The sequence below is a fragment of the Oreochromis niloticus genome, linkage group LG19 (assembly GCF_001858045.2).
Source record: "Oreochromis niloticus isolate F11D_XX linkage group LG19, O_niloticus_UMD_NMBU, whole genome shotgun sequence".
In the NCBI taxonomy this organism is placed as follows: Eukaryota; Metazoa; Chordata; class Actinopteri; order Cichliformes; family Cichlidae; genus Oreochromis; species Oreochromis niloticus.
The window spans coordinates 25,192,751-25,215,922 of record NC_031983.2 but is presented as its reverse complement, the minus strand read 5'-3'; the positions used below and the strand labels follow the sequence as shown (position 1 = coordinate 25,215,922).

At 39.3% G+C, this 23,172-nt stretch overlaps 1 long non-coding RNA gene across 2 annotated transcripts; it reads right to left on the bottom strand.

Moving 5' to 3' along the window:
- Positions 1–2,540: 2,540 nt before the first annotated feature.
- On the bottom strand, positions 2,541–6,823 carry LOC102078608 (uncharacterized). Of its 2 annotated transcripts, XR_001224422.3 has the most exons (4): positions 6,379–6,823; positions 3,407–3,475; positions 2,962–3,093; positions 2,541–2,781 (listed from the first exon to the last, which is right to left on the bottom strand). It is a non-coding gene; the product is annotated as an uncharacterized LOC102078608 (long non-coding RNA). The 2 variants fall into 2 exon arrangements; XR_270159.4 differs by lacking the exon at positions 2,962–3,093.
- Between the last annotated feature and the right edge of the window lie 16,349 nt (positions 6,824–23,172).

Here is a 23,172-nt window from a genome sequence, read left to right as displayed (position 1 = left end):
ATTCCCAGCTGGTGGAAAAATCTGCATCCGTCCCACTGCTGTGATTGAAATCTTCATGTGTCAATGCCACCGTGGGTTTTGATAATAAGGAACTGACTGTAAAACTGGATGTTTTCATCTGTCTCATAGCTGCAGTGTCAATATTTCCATATGACAGCAAGCTTGGTGTCAATGTGCCTAAAGGAAAAAAAAGTGCATGTCTGCCAAAGAAAAAAACATGGGGAGAGTAAGAAAAAGTAATTCTTAAGATGTCAGGAAACGGGGAGCGAGTGTATTTGAATATCACAGATTGGCGAGATCAGAGTGCAGCTCTCTACAATCTGTGGAGTTTTTGTTTAACTTCCTGTTCTGAGAAGCAGGATGGGCTGTTTTGTCTGGATATATGTCAAACTTAAATAAACTTGAAAGGTGACATTGAAGCTTTATTGATTTATGTCATAAAGATACCTTTGGCAGCAGTGTCTATTCTCTCAGCTTACTTCTTAAAAAGTACTTCCTGGCACTGAGGCTTCATGCAGCTCTGCAGATACTTCACTTCAAAGGCGTGACAGACATTTTGTTTGTTGAGTTTGACGTCATTTCTGTTTGTCTGGAACGATCCTCTGTCTTTCATCCTACACTGTTCATCCAGCTCTATCCAACTTCTCACAAGTTCCCCTTCCTTTTTCTTCCTCCCTGTCCACCATCCATTTGTTTATCCATAGCTGTATTTCATCAGCAGGAACTGTCTCCAGGTGAACAGGAAATTTTCTCAGTAACTTTAGCAGAAAACAAGTTCTAAATTAAAGCTACCCCCCAAACAATTCCCTATTTAGAACTTTCTGAAGTTTCAGCAACTTTCAGGGTAAGGCTTGCAGCACTGAAGTCAGGTTCTGATTGGTCAGGTTTTCTCCTGCATTGTCAGACATAAGACTTTCATACAAAAAAAAATAAATAAGGCACAAACATGTTTTGGTTGAGGTTCTTGGTTGACAGTAACCCGAAGGAAATGGTCCAAATAAAAAAACATACAATGAAGTCCAAGGTTTCCAAATACTGTCATTTGTTATATTTTTATTTTATTTATTTTTTGCAGAGGATAATATTTGTTCTGTCTGTAGAAACAAAAATCATCCCGGACATTTTCCTGCTAAGAGAGTCAGCATGTTGTCCAACTGAGTAATCAGTAGTTACTGTTGTTTGCAACAATCGATGTCCTGACAAAACATTTGAGGGTTTCCAGTTTGGAAAACAAAAAAATCCACATTAGGAGATAAGTTCTGTATTTATGACTCCACATATACTGTTTTATAATTTATATTTTAAGTTTCACTTCCACTTGCTATTTGGTTAATCTTTCCAAAAATTACAATAAAATTAGAAAGATCATAGATTTGGGTTAATACATCCTAAACATGTAAATCTCACTCCCGAAGTTACTCGATTGCCGCATCCCATGCCCATGGAAGGACACAATGAGCAAGTGTGGGTGAACTGTGGGGCAGGGGAAACCCAAACTTATCCCACACAAACGGCAAGTGGGTTTGCCCGCACAGAGCTCACAACAGTTTTGCCCTCTGGGGCCTGTATGGCTTTTCAGTGATCAAGCCCACAGTTGGCTTGCCCACAGAAAAGCCAAGTGGTTCCAATGTAGGGATTCAGTGGGCAGCTCACTGTTGGACCCAGGAAAGGTGTGAAATGTGGGGCACATATGGGCCCCGCACTGAGGCCCAGATGGGGAAGCCCACACCGAGAGTGTGGTGGGCTTCACTGTGGACTCCTCTCTGTTTAGTGTGGACATCCCACAGTGACCCCATCTAAAGGTAAAGACACCAATTCATATTTTTTGTGCAGTTATTCACATGCCCACTAGAGATCCGTCTATCTTCTTCGAATTGTCCAATTCTGCAGCAAAGTCTGGGAAACGTTATTGGACTTCAGTTCATGGGAATTTAAACAACCTTTTGGTGGAAAAACAACCATTTTCTGAATTGTTTGTTTCTCACCTTCATTTCTCAGTCTAACCCATGAAATTTTTCTCTGAATCCTCCATCGTCTCCGTTTCTCACTGTCCGCCTTAAAGACCTGAGCTTCATTTCATCTTTCTGGTCTTGCTTTACAGCCACATAACTGCACACACACACACACACACACACACACACACACACACACACACACACAGATTGAACAGTAACCTCAGGAGCGCACACACACTACATCTGTCTCATGGGCAGTCATAAAGCCAACCAATCAAAGCGGTTATGTCACTCAACAGTGTGTACATGTGCGTCTGTGCATGTGTGTGTTAGAAGGGGGGACTTCACTATTGGCAGAGGACACCAGCAAAGCTTTCAGTATATTTGGTGTTCTCTCTCCAAATTCCCCAAGTTTATAGCACAAAGCACAGGATTCTCTCAGCTCTTCTGATTTATTAGTTTTCAGAAAGACTGTAATGTACCCCAAGCTTCATCATATTGTGTTTTATTTTTAGATTTCTGCTACCTGAAAGTGGCACACAAACCTCTTAATCTCTAAACTTGGTGAGGGACGTTTGCTCTGTGTTAATATGATTTCTGCCTTACCAGGTACAATGAGCATGTCTTCAAGCTGACTTTGACAGTAGTATTTATTGATGTTGTGTCTCTGTTGTTTACACTGTAGTTCCAAGCTTCATGTACAGATCTACTATCTTGAAATTATGTTAAAGGAAGCATATTTTCTTCTGGATTACATTTATCGTTTGTGTGGCGTTTCCATCCTCTTCCTGTGCATGCTTGGGTTCTCTCTATAGACTCCATCCTCCTACAATCCGAAAGCATGCATTTAGTGTAGTGATTTAAAAAGCAGCATTTTTGCATTATCACCTTCTAGTCTCCTTTTCCCCAAACATACAGACAAAGAAGGCAGGAAATCAAACTTTCACTTGTTCCTATGCTTTAAAGCTATGCAAAGGATGAAACCAAACTGTGTCTGAGACATCACCTGCTGTATTCCTAGGGTTTGCTCTATGAAGGACCAGTGACCAGACCTGGATGTTGTCTGCCTCTTTCCCAATGTCAGCTATGATGCCTATCATTGCATAGGAACTGATGCTATGATAGGCTGCTTAGTTAACTAAGAAGATAGAAAACTGGATTGTAGCTTTGTTAACCAAGAAAATGTGATAAACACTGGAAAAGAGTCACAAGAGCAAGAAATTTTCTTATGTTTGATGATTAACTTTTTTAATGTCATGCTAGGACATCCCCAAAATAACAAAAGAGGTAAAAATGATACAGTCACTACATGTAGATATTATACCGCAAGACTTATGGAGAGAAAAAAAATGAAAACTCATTTTATTCATACATTCAGGTTCAATATATTCCTGCCTTACCAAAACAGGTAAATCAGCAGAATTTCTTCATATCCACAAAAATACACTTACTGTCCATCCATTCATTGTCTTCCACTTATCCAATTCAGAGTCAAGGCGGAGAGCTGGAGCGTATCTCAGCTGTCATAGGGCAAAAGGAAGGGTACACAATGGGCAGGGTGCCAGTCTTTTGCATGGCTAACAGAGAGCCAAAGAACCATTCGCACATACCATCAGTTTAGAATCACCAATTAACCTAACCCCATGCAGGCAATCAGTCTGTTGGTGAAATCCAGAGTATCCACAGAGAACGAACACAGTCACACTGAGAACATGCAAACTGCACACAGAGTTGCCCCAGCCAGGATTTGAACTCGGGACCTTCTTGCTGTGAGACAACATTGCACTGCAGTGTCACCCCATACTTCCTGTTTAATGCTTCATTGCGTGGAATCCAATTTAAGGACTAATCCAAGGTGAACAATGAACAGAATGAAGTAAAGTGTAAAACTCTGTGAAAGCTATAGAATGGTTTCAGTTGCAAGATGGGCCATTATTAAACTAATATTTAAAATTTCACATAGGAGAGACACACATCAATGTGGAGCACAAATGTGTGGATATATTGTTCTAAACATCTCTAATACCATGAAATCTAAATCATTGATCTATTAAGCATGTAAAAACCCAGCTTCCCCCTTTCAAGACAGAAAAATTCATGCGCTTGTCCAGTTCCAAACTGAACATTCAAAATATGCCAGACGATAGCAACTTGATTGAATACCACAACTCATGAGTAGATGAGTCACCTACACCACCTCAGCTACAGAGAATTGTGAGACTGTCATCGCTCAAGTAGAAGAGCAGTTTTCACACAATAAACTAGTTGACAGTTCGTTTTTCTTCACTTTGTGTTCAGCCGATTTCTTCCCTAGAGCCTGACTCTGATGTCAAAACTCAGCCATTTAAAGCAGTGGGGAAAAAAGTTGAAGTCTAAGTTGGAAACTATGTGCCAACATTTAAGTGTGTGTCTGTTATCATCCATCCACAAGAGCCTCTCGGACAGTAGGTTTTGCTGACATTTCCTCCTGTCTGCTTAAAATCACCACAAATCCTATAACCAAGGCTCAGGGAAACTTTTTCACTCTGAAGAGGATAAACTCGAACTTGAAAAACACCACGTTAGAATGTACTGGATCTACTTTCTACTAAAAAAAAAAACAGCTTATTCAGCAGCTGCAGGACTTCTAAAAGTGAAGATGGTGAAAGATTTGCCCACGGGAGCAGCTGCTGCACTTCATCATGCCCCCTTTTATGACATCATAGAACCAAAAGTAGAAAAAATTATCTAAAGTCAAGTATTTACAGAAGGATATTCATAAGGATTTGTCATGATTAATACGAGCAGCTACTACTGGTGTATATACACAACAAAATATAAGGGAAATTGTAATAGTTGTCCTTTTTTTAAAAACCAGTGTTCTATTTAGAGGTGCAGAACTGTTTTCTTCGCCCGTGGACCCACTGGGTTATTTGTTTTGCATTTTCTTATTTAAGCTGGTAAAAAATAAAATAAAAATTACATTGAACACTGCTTCTGTGTACTTTTTTCCTCTCTCTCTTATGCCTCATTTCCTGTATCATACATCATTACATAACTTATAGTGAACCACCTAACCCAAGATATATTGTACATAATAAAATTGTGTTCTGGTATTTGCTAAGTTACAGCACACTGAGAGAAAGCAGTGCCAACAACATGTGAAACAAACCAGTGAAATTAAGCATGGGATTCATTTTATGGAGCTCTACTGTATTTATGTGTTTTGCCAACACTCGAGTAATTAACAACAAAATCACACTACATTTGGACTTTCCAGTAGTCTAATCTAACATCATGTTTACATGTTGTTACAGCCAATGTGCTAATTATCCACAGTGTCCTCAGAAAGGCTGATATCTAATTAGAAACATGACAAAGTTTTATTCATCTGGCAGAAATTGTTAAATAACTTGTTTGTGCTTCATAAATCATTAACGGAGAACAGCACATGGTGAATGTGGCTCTGAAATGTGTCCATTTAAGTGTCCACTAACAGAAAGGATGGTGAAATCTGTGTAACATTGTGTGTACATTACACTCACTAAGACTTCCAAACTACAACTGCCTCACAAAACATGTGTTTGAATATTTAGGTGATAATACATATGACACGTGACCATTCCTGCCTTCACTGTGTTGAAGGTTTGGATTAGTGTAATCTCTAAATATGAGTATTTAAATCTGTAGGTAAGTGAGTTTCCTGGTTTCTGTTTTTAGTTTGTTTGTAGCCCAAGTTAAAGAGTTGAAAAGTGGAGATGAGGGGGGGGGGGGATGGACTGAAATCAGCAGAATGGGATCTTGAACAGGTCGACTGTCATTTAACTAGCAATTCTTGGTTTTTGGTTTTATTTACTCTTTTATTTATCTGAATTTATTACTAATGATAGGTGGATGTAAAAGGAAGTCTTCACCTGAATAACTGATAGCTAAGATGAAGCCCAAGAGGCTGAGGCGGTGATTATACTCTGGTGTGCACATGGACAGTCGTCATTCCAGTCTGAGGGTTGCACTAGTAGTAGGGTATTGTCAAGCACACTCTGTTTTGTTAGCATTTACATTAAAATATCTAATGTTATTGAAGGTTTTATAATAACTAACCGATGAAGCTCTCTTCACTTTTACAAGTTTTTAAAATAACAAAGAATTTAGCCGTCAACACATGGTGGAATGTGTTGCTTTACAGAACCATACCAATACCAAATATACATGGCATTAAAGTACTACAGCATGGTTTTCCAGGTCATAAACCTAAGTGGTTAAATAGCTACATGAGAGAGAAAAGGTTTCACGTAACATGTGGTATTCACCAGGGATCTATTAATCCTTCCTGCTGTCGTAAGGTAGCAGGAGGAACAAAATTATTTGAACTTTAATTATCTATAACTAAAATCATTTTCATAATATTTACAGTGAAACTAAGAAACCATACAAGTAATTATACCATTAACTGTGTACACTCTCCTCAGCTTTCTTCTATAACAATGTGATATCTGGAAGTGGACCCTGGTGCAGATAGTGCTGGAGGGCAACTGACGAATTAGCCAGGCTGGGAAAGGGGCTGGATAGGAGGCTAACACCAGGAATACTGAGGATAAAGCTTGGGCCAGTCCTGAAACAAGCGGCGCCAAGCATGGTAAAGAGATATGCAAAGTGAAGACAAAGAAGGGTCCAAGGAGCAGGGGAAAACACACAAGGAGAAACAGGGCAGAACAGTGACAGAATAGTGAGCAAATTTCTGGAATCTCGACTTGCATGACTGAATTTCTGGCAGCATGGTGGCAGCACAGCTAAGGAGGCCTGATTGGAGAAGTGGTTACAACTGGTGATGCTCTGCTCGGGTTTCAGAGCACCTGTGTCCACTTCTGCAATCAAACACACAGCACGACACCAAGAGAGAGAGCAATGCTACAGGAAAGGCAGCACTGAAGGCAAAAGCAGAGAATGTGACATATCCAGGCATTAGAGTACAGCTGCACTTTAATTTAAAGGATGTCCACTCCTTTAAAATACAAAAAACGATGTAACTTCTTTGTGCATCTGCTCTTTATTTGCCCCAAAATAAGTAGTCCTAATATGGTCTAAATAGAAAGCATAGTGCAGGCTTCTTGTGGGTCATGCTGAATTATTTCCTTTCTTGTCAGGCATTTGGTCATCACAGCACCTGATCTACCTCCATCTGACACTAGGTGTATCTCACATCCGTTGGTGTTGTCCCTGCATCCTCATAATTATGTTGGTCCAGGATCAACATCACAACTACACAATCGTCTTGTTGTGATGTCCTACCTTTGCAATGTTGGAAAAAAGAAAAAAGATATCCTTGTTTATATATAACTTTCTTGTGGAACAAGAGAGGCATTTCATTTTTTTTTTTATAAATCATGCAGTATAATAAAAATATTCCTGTTAGCCAAAATTGGGTTACTCATGTTGGTTTGCTTGTGATATTTAGCTGACTTCTTGGCTAATGCTAAAGCTAAGTGAATGCTCAGTCAACATCAGTGGTCAGTGGCAATGTTGACCCTGGACCAATATTATCCTGATATCCTGGTGTTGCTGTTCCTATATCATTATTATGATGATGTAGGAACACTAATGTGGGATCAGTTCATACCACTTTGTCCCTAGCATCCTCCTCTGTTCCAACAGCCCTCTGCACAATTTTAAAATTACATTTTTGTAAAATTAAAACAGTCAATATATAGGTGGAGACAAGAATGCAATACTTTATAAAAGCACCCTGCTCTTCTGGAGGAACAAGTCCAAAAGATCTGATTTGCTTACAAAAATGTACCGCTTGAACAAGGTCTGCAGGTTCTTTTGGAGACACCTGCACAGACTGTCAGTCACAGACAGGTGTCTGGTATTGAAGGTATTGAAGCACAACATGGGATTGCCCGACATGGCATTCTCAGAGCACAGCTGTCATAAGCAGCAAGTCTTTGACAGCAGTACACGTTCAGAGGGCCGTTTGCACTTGTACATTAAGCAGAACTCCCTGCAGACTTAAAGGCAGCTTAGAATTTTTGGTCAGACTGTTGAATGATCAGGTTAGAAGCAGATTTTCTTGTAGATATGCCATTAACTTATTTACAATTAGACTTTCAGGATTTACAGAGGAGTCACTTGATGATATTTAGTTTGAACATCCCAAACATATAATTATTATGGCAAACACTTGTCTTAGCTCTCTTTTTTTCTTATCTAATTCATAATGTGGGGCAGGATGCTTTTTGATATCCTGCTGTATTAATATTCCATATCCTATGCCAACAGTCCACCACTTAAACCATTCCACATTATCTTCGTGCTCTCATCTGAGTGTTCCAGCCTTATTTTTGTCCTGCCAGTTTTTGATTGCCAGTTCTGACATTTTTCTGTTTATATGGACTTTAAACTCCGCTCAGTCCTTGGGTTTTATTGCAATCCTGCACCACCATATATCATATTACTTTCTATCCTCAATAATTTGTATATTCAGTCTTTTTCCTAGCATGTTAGTCCTATCTTAGGTGCTCTTTGATGAAACAAGAAAGAGACACAAAAGAGCAGATGATGCACTGCGGCATCATCTGTTCATGAGAATAATGGTCTTAAAAGACTACAAAGAATACACATGTGCTCTGTCCTCTCTACTTGAGTTTCATTTTAAGAATTAAAATAATCTTCAAGAGGGTTCATTAAAATAGATTTCCTAGTCACAAGCAGGAGGATGCTGACAGAAGAGGCATAAGAGACGGAAGATTACTGCTATGATTAAGCAACATGGTTTTTCACTGTTAGCTGAAACTACGTGACGGCGACTTGTTCAAATTTTTTACTTTGGTCAGTAAAATAAAAAGGAGTTCAGAGAGACTGCAAGTAGTATTTGTGTTCCTCTTTACAAAAACTGGAAGTCACCCTCCTTCATGGACGGTCAGCATGATCACTGTCATCAGTAAAATGAAATATATTTTGTAAAGCCATGTCCTGGACATTTGTGGCTATTCATACAAAAATACCAACATCTTCTTGCCTAAATTACTGGATTCAGTCTCCTAGCACACACACATATATGACACCCAGCAACTGGCATGTTGAATGGGTGAGATCCTTAGCACCTCCGCATCAGTGTGCTTGATCTTTCAGCAGTGAGAATAAGTGTGACTCACAGATTCCTGACACTGTGAAGATTCAAAGCATTAGTGTGAGGGTTAAAAAAACAAGGAGAGATGCTTGCTTTAACAAGGTGAAACAACGCACTCACAGCAGTTTGTGAGCTGCATATTAGGAAGCCAACTCACTGACAATGAGTCACAGGAGTGCAGGTAGGAGAGGAACTTTTGGGGTGAATTCCTAAAAATTGTGTGCTTCGAATATAACGCGTGTAAGATATCCCATACATTTGAAAAGTTGTCTGTCATTAGGAGATTCAAGGTTTAACTTCAGATATTTTGAACTAACTTTCAGTTGTTTCTTGATCCACTCCTACATCTCAACCACTACATGATGGTTTGGCTCTCATGTCCCCAAGAAGATTAAATTATCTACACACTTTGAACCCCGATGAGATGTTTTGGGAACGGTTTTCTGTACTGCAAGTAGAAAATTAACTTCTCCCAAAGGCATAAACTTAAAGCCAGGACAAGATTTCAATATTTTAAGCCTGATTAGACCATAATTACATTTTATAGTCCAAAAGAAAAAAAGAATCTAAGCAGCTTCCAGCAGAGAGAGACGAGGCAGGTGAGTATTACCACAGGTAAATGTACTTTCAGAGTCAGCTGGAGTTCCAGAGGGGTTCAGAAAGAAAAAAAATCCCACACTGGTGAACATAGCATTCAACATCAATATTGCTACCCGATATTAACCCACCCATATAAAGCCTCACTGAGCTGCTATCATTAGGTAGGCAGGCCAGGTAATAGGCAGCATATTGTGTTACATATTTGAATACTTTCATTGATATCTATGGTTATATCTGAATCTGACAGGAATAGTTTAACAGACCAGTGTAGATTGGAAAATGTATTATGTTTTGCATTATGAGTGTATCACAGTGTGCCCATTGCGCAGGCCTGCCAGTAACAGCACATTTACAACTAATGCTGTGTGATGAGATGCTGAAATCAATCGTGTCACATCCACATGAAATATGAATCCCCCAACCACACAAACTCACTCCCCTGTTTATTGACCTGGTAAATTTATGACCCCTATAAACTACCAGTGTATGCTTAATAGCCTCTATATTTGATAATAACAGGGTACTGAGCATGCATGTCACATAAATATGTGGTGTTTTATGTATGTGGGTTCACATTCCACTTTTCATATCCTTCATATGTCCTCTTGTCTTGAATTCTGAAGCGTCTTTGGCTGGCTTCCATCGCTTTTCCTCCTTCTCTTGCTTGTTCCATCAATTAGATTACTTATGCACCACAGGGAGAAAATGCCGTGATATTACTTTACATTGCTCATAAATAATCACACTCGTGCTATCATCTCTCTGGCTTCCTCCATATAAGAGAGACAATCTAAGTGCTCATTAAAGGGCCTCACCTCCTAGAAATTACCAGAACAAGAGTAGAGCAACACTACACCCTTTACCCAGGTCTTTAAAAAACAAGTTAACTTGGACACCCAGAGCTTTGCACCTAGTGAAAAAAATATCTTTTATATCTTTCCCGGTTTTCGGCTCGGTGGAGTGAGACGAAGTTGTCCCCCGACTTGCAGAAGCAGCACGTCTCTGCAAAGCAGACCTGGATTGCATCCTGGTGCTTTCATAATATCTTACTGTTACTCTCTTTATATCTTCTTCCCGCTGTTTTGTGGATCTGCAGCTCCCTTGTCATTTGTTTCAGGATGCGTTTTTGAAAGAAGTAATTGTGTGTTTGCACTGTGTCACTGTCTAACCCGCCCAGCCCAACTTTGCACTCAGTCATTCTTTATATAAGCTGTTTGCTCAGGCATCTCTTTAGGGTGGAAGCTGAGCTTCTAGTCAGAGCTGTCACCAGCTGCTTGTGGATTCATATTTTCTTAGCTGGCTTTCTGCTCTGCTGCTGTGCTTGTTGGCATGAGCTTGAGACATTCTGATTCAATTTAGGTATTAAAGCCTTTTTTAATACAGCCAGAAAGTTTCAGTCTGAATTGGGTAGCGATAAAATACCTACTGGATCCCACTGACACTTAAATATATAAAGCAAAAATAAATCCTTGGAGTGTAGTGTTGCACGCACACACACACACACACACACACACACACACACTCCACAATCATGTTTCTCAGTGAGTGAAACATGTGATATATACCATACCATTACAAATACGATATGTGGGCTGTATATAACAGATAGTTCACCTTTGCTCTTTAATTATACAGCAAGAAATAGGCTGCTGAGCCTGTTTAGGTACCTGAGGAGTATTTCTTTAGTGTTTCATTGGTACAGTATATTTACACTATAAGCTCCAAGCTGTATTGCAATGTATTACTGCTTTTACTTTCATGTATGCTAGTAGAGAATATAGATGTAAAATCTCTTATTTTGAGCATAGTTTGTAATGCAAATAACATACAAAAAAAATTACTATTTATACCCAATTGAATGAGGGTGTTTTTACCACTATAGTATGTTCATTCTAGGCCAAATCCCCTTTGTTTGGTTTCCTTTCACACGGAAAGCTGAAAAAGAAAAACAGAATGCATTGCTGCAAATCATGTGGAAACATTCATTCTGCTTATTGGCCAGATATATGTGGTGGTAGCATCACGATAAGAAGTGAGTCCTTGGTTCATTTTATGGCTTTTTGCTACAGTATGTGTACTGTGCAAAGTACACCTGGCTATGGGAAGATGTTCCTCTCAAACTTGCACTGTTCCACTGTTTTCATGCCTTAAGGATAAGCATCAGTGTGAAAATAGAGGTACACATGGGCTCAAACCTAAAAAACTGCACTTCACCTTCAGAGCCCGCATTAAGTGACCGTTGGATGAAGTAATGGACAATCCAGTCCACCATGTCCATTTCATGTTTTGCCTTTCCAAAGCATGAAACGGACAAGTAGGCATGCAGAAGTTGCAGTAAGCTGCAGTACCAACAGAGGGAGAATTCAATTTCAAGCCAACATGAAAATAATCACGGGAAAGCATTTACATGTAAATGCATATTAGCCACTATGCTTAATCATTTCTACCATAGAAGGACCCTGAGGGTACTTCATACCTTCCTTGGGCACTAGCAAATGGCATGACTATTACACGCTTTACTGTGATATTCTGTTGGACTGTTTGAAAGCTTTGATGGAATTGCTCCAAATGTTTCCATCTTTCACAAAGCCTCATTTTCTTCCTCAGAATAAATAACGGAGTCTGATTACAACCCAAAGGATGACAACAATCTGGTAAAGAGTGGAGGATTCAGCTTTATTCCACACTGGCAATGAGTTAATGGCAGACAGGTGTGCTGGCTCACTCAGCCTTGGGGTGCCTTGCCTCATCCAAGGGTGGAGCATGGCACAAAGACCTGCCCAACTCCCTGAGAATAAATAGAAAGGGAGAAAGACAAAGAGGAGGGTAGAGGAAGCAAATGTTAAGCAGCTTGCCAGAATTGTGAAATACGGGGACTGATTTTACTTTAAACTTTTAAAGGTTAAGATTTTAGGTACGCGAGACACGTGAAGATCGGTGTCTGCTCCCTCACCTTCACTAATTTGCTTTAATGGACTGGCCTGGTTATTATCTGAGCAAACAGAAGTTTGTGCTTTAGTTTTTGGAGTGAATATTTTGTCTTATTTTTTGTCTGTTATTTTTCACTGATTAAAGGGTACCTGTGTCTGTTCACCATACATACACAGTTCAAACTTGCTAACTTTAACCAGTAATTTGCATCCACTCCATCGATGATATTCACTTCTGCCTCCAAAAAAAAAACCAGCATTGCAGTGGCCAACAGGCTAATACCAATGCTTCAAAGCCACACAACCATCAGCAGCATATTTATCTTTTATACAGTATGTGTGAATGTAATGCATTTTGCAGTGCAGACCAACATAGCTATTACACATTTTTCTGTGATACTGAGTGACACTACGGTTGTTAGAGATGGAGTGCATTCAGTAATTTTGTTTCATGCTTGTTTGATGTGTGAGCCTTTTAACCATCCTGACAACATTAACACCAACCCAGTGAACGCATGTTAACTGAAGGCCCTGCAGTATAGAAAAACATGTCTGCACGCTTTTACACAGCAAACACTTTATACACTTTGGGAAAAAAGATAAAGAAACCTGTAAATGACAGACTTCACACGATGACAACAGCTATTCTGTGTTTGACTTGAATGTTGTTTCTTTCAGAATTTTCAAATCCTTCAGATTGATAATTCACACTCGCTTCTAAAGAACAGCTAACAGCTTCCCTGAAGGCTGAAAAAGCTGAAAAGAGGCAAAGCTTTTGCCGAAGCTCTTTTTTTCTGTTGCTTTGTTGACAGCGAGCAGAGCAACTGTATGTTCCAATGAAATAAATAAAGTTTGAGATTTTAAATCTGAGACAGCCTACGCGTCCGTCTGTCATCGCCACATACAAAGCATCCCTCCTGCCACAGCTGAAGTTAAACCAAAAACTTTTTTTTTCTTTCAGATTCACTAATACTGAGCAGTTTCTTTTCTTTTTTTGCTTTTTTTTTTTTGCTATTACTTCCTTCTGTGCCTATTTCTTCAAATGTTTAGATGTAGATTATTATGCAATTCCACTGACAGAAAGAAGAAAGCAAAAACTGCACATTAAACAAATATATTGCAACAAGTTGCTATAAAAAGGTTAAAATAAGTTAAAATATGCCTCTATATAACATTAAGCATACACGTTTGTAACAAGATCGTTTACAAGCATCCATAAGTGATGACTTACTACTCATCCATCCCTTTTGAAATGTCTGTGGCACTGGCAATTTGACATGATGAATAAGAATAGGAAGGGAAACTCTGCGTGTAATGAGTCCTTAAAAATTTTGAGGAAATTGGAAACTGGACAAGCAGACCACAGATGAAGAAAATATATCTATAGCAGATGAACAATATCTGAAAGTCATGCCCTCAAAGAACAGAAAAAAAACTGACACAGGACCTGAGAGATTCTTCTGGCCCTTCAGCTGATCCATCCACTGCTCACTGCCACATCAGAAATAGTCTCTGTGAAAAGGTGGCTGTCAAGAAGCCATTCTTAAGGAAGGGAAACAGGAGAGGCTGATGAATGCCGAATTAAACAAGAACTGGGCTGAAAATCAGTGACCACAGGTCTGACAGTGTGATGAATCCAAATTTGAAAATTCCGGTTCAAATTGTTATCAATATATACACAGGAGGTCAGAAGAGCGGCACAACAGTGGGTTTCTACAGCCATCTGTAAAACACAGTGCCAACCAGTGGTATCTGACTGGCAACAGCTTCTTTTTCAGCATTACAATAATCCCAAACACATTACCGATGCTGTAAAAGCATACCTGGACCGAAAAGCACACAATGGGACACTATCAGTCATGGTTTGTCCTCCTCAGAGCCCAAACGGCAACATTATTGAAGCAGAGTGGGATCATCTTGACAGAGAAAGGGAAAAAGGCAGGCAACATCCAAAGAAGATCTTTGAATGTCCTTCAAGAAGTCTAAAGAACTATTCCCGAGGACTACTCAAAGAAATTGCACTGCCTCCGAGAGTTCGGGTTGTGTTGAAGAATAAAAGTGGTCTTACCAAATATTGGCTTTCAACCTAGTTAGAATTGTACAAACTCTGTTTTACATGCATATTTGCAGGCATTTCAATAAATCACTGCACCTATTTCCCATTTTCCTGGCAAAAGAAGAAGAAATGAGGCGTGGTTGAAGACTTTTACACAGTATTCCAGGTTTGTTGTTTAAGTGAAGGTGTTCAGCAGGCAGTAAGAAGAGCTTTTTGATTTTCGTAAAGAATCCCTACTTCAGTTTTTCTTACTTGGACAGTCCACTTCCTAAACGCAGTATCTCAGTAACAAGATCTCACTATGCCACCCACCACGGACACACACGCCCGGTTAACACATTGCTCCGCTGCTGGGAAGCAAATCCCCACATGGACTGCAAATCAGATCACTACAGCAACACTATGCCGCAATAGCTGATTAAAGCAGTTTTGCAAATCACTCCTCTCTGGTGATATTCTGAACACAGATGGACTCAGTTTACCTTCACAGCATTTGTCACTTTAGGGCTATTTTAAAGGACGCTGTACTGCAAAGTCTTAATTTGAAGCCACTTCTCCACTCAAGGAGAACAAAATCACTCGGGCTGCAGATAATGATTATCTTCACCATCCATTAATCTGTGGATTATTTTTGTGATTCATCAGGTAGGGCCACTGTCACAACAGAGAATAATAAAAAAAAAAAAAGAATTACTTTCCAAAGACTGATGTAAGATCATCAAATAGATGAACACATCCAAAACACATTCCTTATAAGACAAGCCGCGAATCACGAATGGCTCAAAGTGTTCGATGTTTGTCATTTTTCTTTAAAAGTGAAGGAATGATTAAGCTTCTTTGAAGCACCAGACCTGTCCTGTGGCAGCCTTTGACTTCATAAGAGATCTTACTGTGCTCTTTTTTGCATATCAAAAAGAATGTGCAAGTTATATGAAGTCCAAAGTCTTATATGCAACTCTTCAAAGGGAGGCTTTTTAATGGAAAACATACAGATGGAATAGCCCCACTGAAAGATTAATTTATCTTTTATGTATTGGTTATTGTTTTAATTTATTTTTAAAATGAAAAGAATCTCATTTTAACTACTTTGGATTTGTTCTTTTGTGTTTTAACTCTTCTAAGAGTTACTTTTCGCATGGTTCAAATAGCAGTTTGCCTCTTTTCGTGTTGGGGGAAAAAGATCCCCAAGCCTGAATCCTTTTTAGAGAACATCTTTTAAATAATACCACTGCTGAACCCTGAAACACATGACAGATTATCTGCGGACTCAAATACAAGCACCAGTCTTAAAGTGAATCCCAGGTGGGGTGGCAGATTGTAGCTTAAAAGGCATTAAAATCAGCAGACGGGAGGGATCATGTATTTTTTAATTATTTTGAGTATCTACACAATAAAACAGGACGCTCTGCTTGTTTAGTCTCCCACATATACACGTCTCATATATGTAAGGATTAGCCTGCAGTATTTATTTCGACGTCATGACTGAAGCATTTTTTTAATCCTAAACACAAATCCGGTGATATATGACGTTAGTATATGATGCTGTTTGTGTTTTGTTTTGTTTTTTCTAGGTCTGCATGTTATTGACTTAAGCAGTGATTCAAAGATCACTCAGTCAGTGATGTATATGTAAACCTTACATGCACACTGCTGTCTCTGCAGTTCACTTTGATAGAATTTCCTTCAAGTGTATCATAAGAGACTGGCTTTCATGCTTACTTTGGCTTTCTACTCTGTGTAGATGCACTAACCCCAAATCTGTTTCCTTAGATATGTCCAGTAAAAAACGATGTTCTAGCTATCAGTATCTCGCACTTTAGATCTTTTCCTCACTTTTGGCAGCAGAAGAGCTTCAACATGGCTCTCGGCTTGATGGCCAGCTGCCTGTCAGGCCTCTCCACCCAGCCCTCCTGTTTTCAGCTCTTCAGTCCCAGCCCAGTGAAAGAGATCCTAGTTTATCACTGTCTTCTTGAAAACGATCATCTCCTTCTCTACACCTTTCGCTGCCTCTATCAGGCACTCCCTGATGCCCTTCAAGCTCTTATCTCTCATCCCTCCAGCCCCCTCTCTGCACTTTCTGCACCTCTTCACTATCTTTCATACTTCAGATTTTTTTCCTTTATTTAAAATGTTGAGCCTTTTGTCGTTCAACTAAACTTACTGTGAAAGCGGCACTGTCACTTTCAACTCTTCCTTCTTCTTTTCTCCCTGTTGTGCAAGGTTCACATTAAATGGTCTGCACTAGCAGTATGTAGTGCTTTTACATCTTAGCAGTTCTAAAGAGTACTTTAAAATCTGTCGCCCACTCACCTATAAGAAACACTTGCTGACCTACCATCAAGATAAGCCTTCAGTTTCTGTTCCAAGGACACTTTAGGTTGTGGATAGGAACCACTGGCCCTGTTAAGTGGACAATCTGCATTATTCCTACAGCAGTTTTATGATGCACACTCTGAAAGTAGTACAACTTTCAGGTGCCACTTCTTCTTTTCAGTAGTTTTCCTTGTCCAGAATCCTACTGTGGATCTTTGTGTGTCAGCACATACAACATATTCCTTTATTTCAGTGTTGGGAAAAAGTATTTGCCCCCTTCTTGATTAACTATTGTTTGCATGTTTGTTTCACTGAAATATTTCAGATCATCAAACTAATTTAATTTTAGAAAAAGATAACCTGAGTGGATACAAAATGCAGACAAAGAAACTGTGTAAAAAATGACATCAATGCGACAGTTTGAAGGAGAAAAGTGCTGAACACAAAGGCTCGTTTCACATTTTGCAAAAAACATCTTGAAAATCTGCAAGATTTTTGTTCCATTGCATCTGACATAAAATTAACATAGCATTTCATAAAAATAGCATCAGTCACTGACTGTGACACTCAGTCATATAAACATTTATGCTCAATAACTGTGTGTTTATATGTCAGTGAAGCATCTTTAGTTCAACACAACATGTATATACCAGGGGAAGAATATCAAACTGCACTATGAGAAATTATAATTGATATTATTTTATTATTTAATGTTTCTTAGTTATATTGATCTCCTCCTGTCTGATTTTTTATTATGCCGCTATTGTGCAGAGATGTGGAGCTCTACCACCACCCAGTGCTTTGTACTGGATCTGCAGGGTGCTGAAACGGCAGATGAATCAGCAACAAAGGGATCTGTTTACCTGCAGGGCTGAGATTCATAGTTTAAAAGAAAATAAAAATACTTCATGTCCACTGAGACTGAGAGCTGACTGAATGCATTTACCAAACAATAGCTCACTGAGCTTTCTTTAGTTTCCACTTAAAAATTGTTGAGGGTGAACATTACCTCCACATAAATACAGGATTCTTTTTAATCAGTGACATCAATCAAGTTGCCCTTGTTTCTTTTAGCTTTAATTTTCTTTTTTTGCTGGCAGGTTGTCAGCTTGGTGGCATAAAACTAGTCCCAGTGGTCATCTAGACAGGCTATTGTCTGCGTGGTGAAATCTCACAACCTGATGAGTATTCAGAGAAAGACACCATCACGTGTGCAAGCAATCAAAGCACCGACACAGAGTTTGTAAGGATGTCATTGATTAGCAGACTGCAACAAGGGAGACAGACTCTTGTTAATGTCCACACAGGCAAGCACAACAAATAGTTTTCTTATTGTTTACTCTGCAGTCATTCGATTTTCACCACTTACAAGTGGCTGCAATCAACATTGCTCTGGGTTTTTTTGTTTTTTGTTGTTGCTTTTGCAGAAACAAATTCATCACCGGGGAAAGCACTTAACTTTACTACAGACTAACACCTGAAGCATCATTATAGTATCAACATGAGAGCCATAACAACTGCCATCAGACTCTGCAGGTGTAAATAAAACAGATTATCTCACGAATGCAGATTCAGAGTTTAGGCACGTCCCTCCCGCACATTGGTATTCAACCACATTAAGCCTCATTTGATGTGATGTACTTTAATTTCTGAAGGATCAAAGTATGTTTTGCCCTCTGGTTGGGGTGGAAAAAAATCAGGCAGCATGTGGGATTAAGTGTCTTGCTCAAGGACACTTCTGTAAAAAAAAAGCCAGGCCGTCTGCTAAAAAGCTGATCTCGCAAGCCACGAGGAAATGCTTCAGCTTGGTTAGCACGTGGATGGAACAACTAATACCCATGTGGCAATTTTCACTCATTACAGGCAATTTGATTTGTAGTGGACTGTTGAAAATATTCCCATAGAAAATGCGCACAATTAATTCTGTGGATTATCTCTTCAGTTCCGTTGTACTAGGCACAAATTCTGAAAAGAGATTATTAATTTGGAACGCTCTGAGTGGCACAAATTCCATTCAGTTCATCTAAAAACCTAAAAAAAAAATTAAATCAAAAAATTAAAAAACTACCTACATGAAAAGCTATCACTAGAGGTCACTTTGATGACTGCCAGCTCAAATAACCAGGCGGGAGGGAGACATGTAATTGATCTGTGGGATTTCTGTGAGTTTAGTCCCAAAAAGTCCCAAAAAATGTTTTTCATGGTTTTTGGGGTTTTTTACAGTTTAACTTTTATTCTTTTCTGTCCATTTTTGAACGCTTCGGTTTTTCTGGTGTTTGCCTTTCCTAATATATGTGAAGTTGTAGAGCCACATTGAAACCACAAGCCAGTGTACTCCAAATGCTAATCCTAAAACCAGATAAATGGGAAGGGTTGCATCGGGAAGTTTTAAAATCTTTGCCAAATCAAATATGCAGATCATCACAAATGAGACTTCCATGCTGGGCTCAGATTAACAACATCCACCACTGGAGCTCTTAATTAGCAGGGTGCCAGAGGAAATTATGCCAAGGAAGATGCAAAGCTTAGGGTTAAATGGTGGTGACCCCCTGAAGGAAGCAACAAGGAGCAGGAGAGGAGGACAAAGACGCTTGTAGCACAAGATCATGAGGATCTGGATGTCTGTGTCTGAGGGTGGTCTGCATTCACAGGTCAAAAAGTGTGTTTGCTTTGTTTATTTATCTGCATCATTTGAATAAAAGCAGAGTTTCAAGTTAATATAACTGTTACAGGTGAAATCTGTCATTTACAAAAGCACTAAGATCATTTCAGTGCTGAAGCACCCAAAAAATTGGGGTCAGATGTCTCCTGCCTGCATCGCCATGTGTCTAAAACTTGATTGGATTCCAACCGTGGTAAACTGGATTAATTGGACATAGTTTAGAAAGACACCAAGCAGTGTGTGCGTGTGTGTGTGTGCGTGTGTGTGTGTGTGCGCGCGTGCGTGTGTGCGTGTGCGTGTGTGTGTGTGCGTGTGTGTGTGTGTGTGTGTGTGCGACCAAACAGTCACTCTAACAAAGCTTAGAAGGCTTTTGCAATGAGGCCTTAATGGTGAAGCAGCTCTGAGTAATAGGTGTGATTGCCCACCAGACAGCATTTGAGAGCACTAGAAAAAGAGACTCTCTGGTGTAATAAGACATAAATTAAGCCCTTTGGTGAGAACTCCAAGCAACTTGTTTGGCAAACTGCAGGTACAGCTCATTACCTGACAGTACTGTCCCTGAAAAAAGCGTGCTGGAGCAGTATTACATAATGTAGGTGCTTCTGAGCAATGACCTCAAAGGGAGGATAATATAACATGTTACAGAGAAGAAAATCTGGTACAGAGTGCAGCAACATGAGACTGAAGTGAAGTTTCCCAATGATCTGAAGCATACAGCTAAGACAATACTGGAAAGCAAGGCAGAAGGCTCTCGCTAATCAGGCAGAAAGGGATAAACTGCCCGATCCAAAGACAGCTTAACATTGTAATCACTGTCAAATGGGCTTCTAGAAGAACAAAATATGGGCTCTGAATCCAAAAATTAACAACTCAAATCTTCAACAGAAATGTCCAGAAACATACTTTTACATTGTCATTATGGTTTGTTGAGTGTAGACTGATAGGGCAAAAGGGCGGTTTTCTACTTTTAAAAGTTGTGTAGTGTTACTGTAATAATTGGGGGGCCAATAAAGCACCTTATGTGTCACTCACACGATTACTTTAATGTTTTTTTCTCCTTATTTCTTCTTCTTTCACTGCTAAAAATAACTGCTGTTGTTAAAAATGAATGTGTCATTTGCTGAAGAACATGTGTGCCATTACTAAATCTAATGTGTGTTTTTCCTTTCCACTTATGCTTGAATAATCATATTAAGACAATGTGTAATTACCCAGAAGATGTCCAAACACTAAACTGAGCGTGAGCTGTGGAGACTAAAACATAAGCGCTTCATCTTGTTGACAAGTCACCATCAAAGCTAATATTCCTCTCATGAGGGGAATATTTTAAGGTAGTTTCAGCTTTCATCATTAAAGCTGTGATACAGGGTTTTGCCTTCTCATTATAATACCAAGAAAAAGCTGGACTTCAAAGTAACATAACATAATTAAAATGTTTTATTATTTTATTATAATACATCTTAACATGTAGAATAAAGTCACCTTTTCTCAGTTTCTCCACTCTGGTCAGTCTTCCCACTTTAATTATTGAAATTTTAGGTTAAAAAAAGATCGTGAGACATGAAAATGTCTTCAAATCTGAAACAGGCGAAATGGACAGTATGATAGATGAAATTTGCCCATTTTAATATTAAACAAAATAAACTCTGTGAAATTGTTTTTAAAATAATAGTCAACTGTAACTAAACATAAAAAGTCCCAAAAGCTCCTTTTCATACTCACCTCTGTCTCAGCTTCCTTCACACAGAGTTTTGGATGCCTGGATGTGGAACTTCCCACCTGGATCCAGGTAGCAGGTGATGTCTTCGGAGTTTGAGCCTTCCGGGAGATCAAACTGTTGCCTGAACTCCTGCCACCTATAGAAGCAGCTTCCTTTTTTTCTTTTTCCTGCCTGATAGACAGCTCCTATGGAGAAATGCGCTGAGTGTCCACGGTCAGGTCAAATTGCTCTCCCTCCTCCAGCAGCGGGTAGGAGCCTGCAGAGGTTTGGAAAGATGTGTCTCCTCCAAGATTTTTTATTGAAGTTTGTACATCAGCTCTAGGCTGCTGTGCAGATCCTGCAGGTTTCACTGCAGGAGATCCTGCTGGCAGGGCAAAGGTTTCACTTCTGCAGGCGGCATACAGACCAAGAGAAGTCCACGAATGGACTGAGGACAGCATGGAGTCCCTGAGCAAAAGTGTCTTCAATGTGTGTTTATTTCTGAGTCAGTGAACTTTCTAGTCATTACTGCAACTCTCCACTGTGTGGAGCTAATGCCACTAGATCATTATACTGTCTCAATTTCATGCTAAATTATGGACATTTAAATGAATATTAATGACACATATTGGAGGATTTCTTCACACTTTTAATTCTAGTCAAATCCCTCATGGATGGAAACTATTCAAAACCTTACTTTTGTTTTTAAGTGGTGTAAAAAATCTTTTGGATTTGTAATCAGCCCCTGAGCACTGATTGAGATGCTTCTTTTATTTTTATTTTTATTCTTATTGCTAATTACTCAAATTAATTGGCTTTTTGAAGGCCTTAAACATCCCAGAGGGGTTCAACAGAGGTGAACCTAAGTGAAAATGCTTTTCAAGTAAAGATTGCGCTCACCGCAGCTGACAAAATCACGTAAAGCTACCTTACTTTAACTCGCCAACATTATATTCACATACTGAAGAGTTATTCTTCAACTTTCTGGTGATTACTGGATTTTTTGACTTCTTCAGCCCTTGTAGTTCGCTAGTTTTAGATTCGTAGTCGCTGACCAATCACACTACACCCATATAATCTAATGAAATTCAACACAGTAGATTGGCCATGACACTCTACAAGGTTCCAGTGAGTGGCCATGATATCCTAAACTTCATTAGGTTAAATTTTTCCAAAATGTCACCCATACTTTGGATAAGCTTTGTGAAAGTGGAATTTTTGGGAGCGCTGTATGAGTATTGGATAGTACAGAGTGAAAGTGGAGTGCTTTAAGGTGGTTTCCTGTGTGCATTTTTCTTGTCTCTGGGGTTTTTACAAGATAATCTTTCAGTTGTTGTTATTTTCTCCTGAAATTTGTATGAATTTATGGGGATACATAAAGTAAATACCCCCTTAAAAATTATAGCCTTCCTACTTCTGATAAAATTACTGAAGATTACATTGATGCCAATTTCTATATGTACTGTAAGTTATTTGAGATGAAACAGAGAACTGTTAAAAAGAACAGATCGCCCTTCTGTTGTTTCACTGCTAAGACCTTTTCTTTTTTTTTTCTCTTCACACGTCATCTTCTCCAATAATCCCCTGTCAGGAAATCAGAGATTGTGACTAAAGACCAGAGGACAACAAAGTGGCAGTATTGTGATTTAAAGTCTTAAGGAGGATTCGGCTCAGTGGTGCTGTGCTGAGTCACCTGGCTGTTGTATATCCTGTTGATAAAAGAACCTGAATGACCATGCTGCTCACTGAACCCTCAAAAATTGCAATCACATCGGAGATTTTAAAGCCCAAAAACACCATGGCAACATCATGGTGCTGGGTTGTCATATAATAGAAGGAAGGACGGATG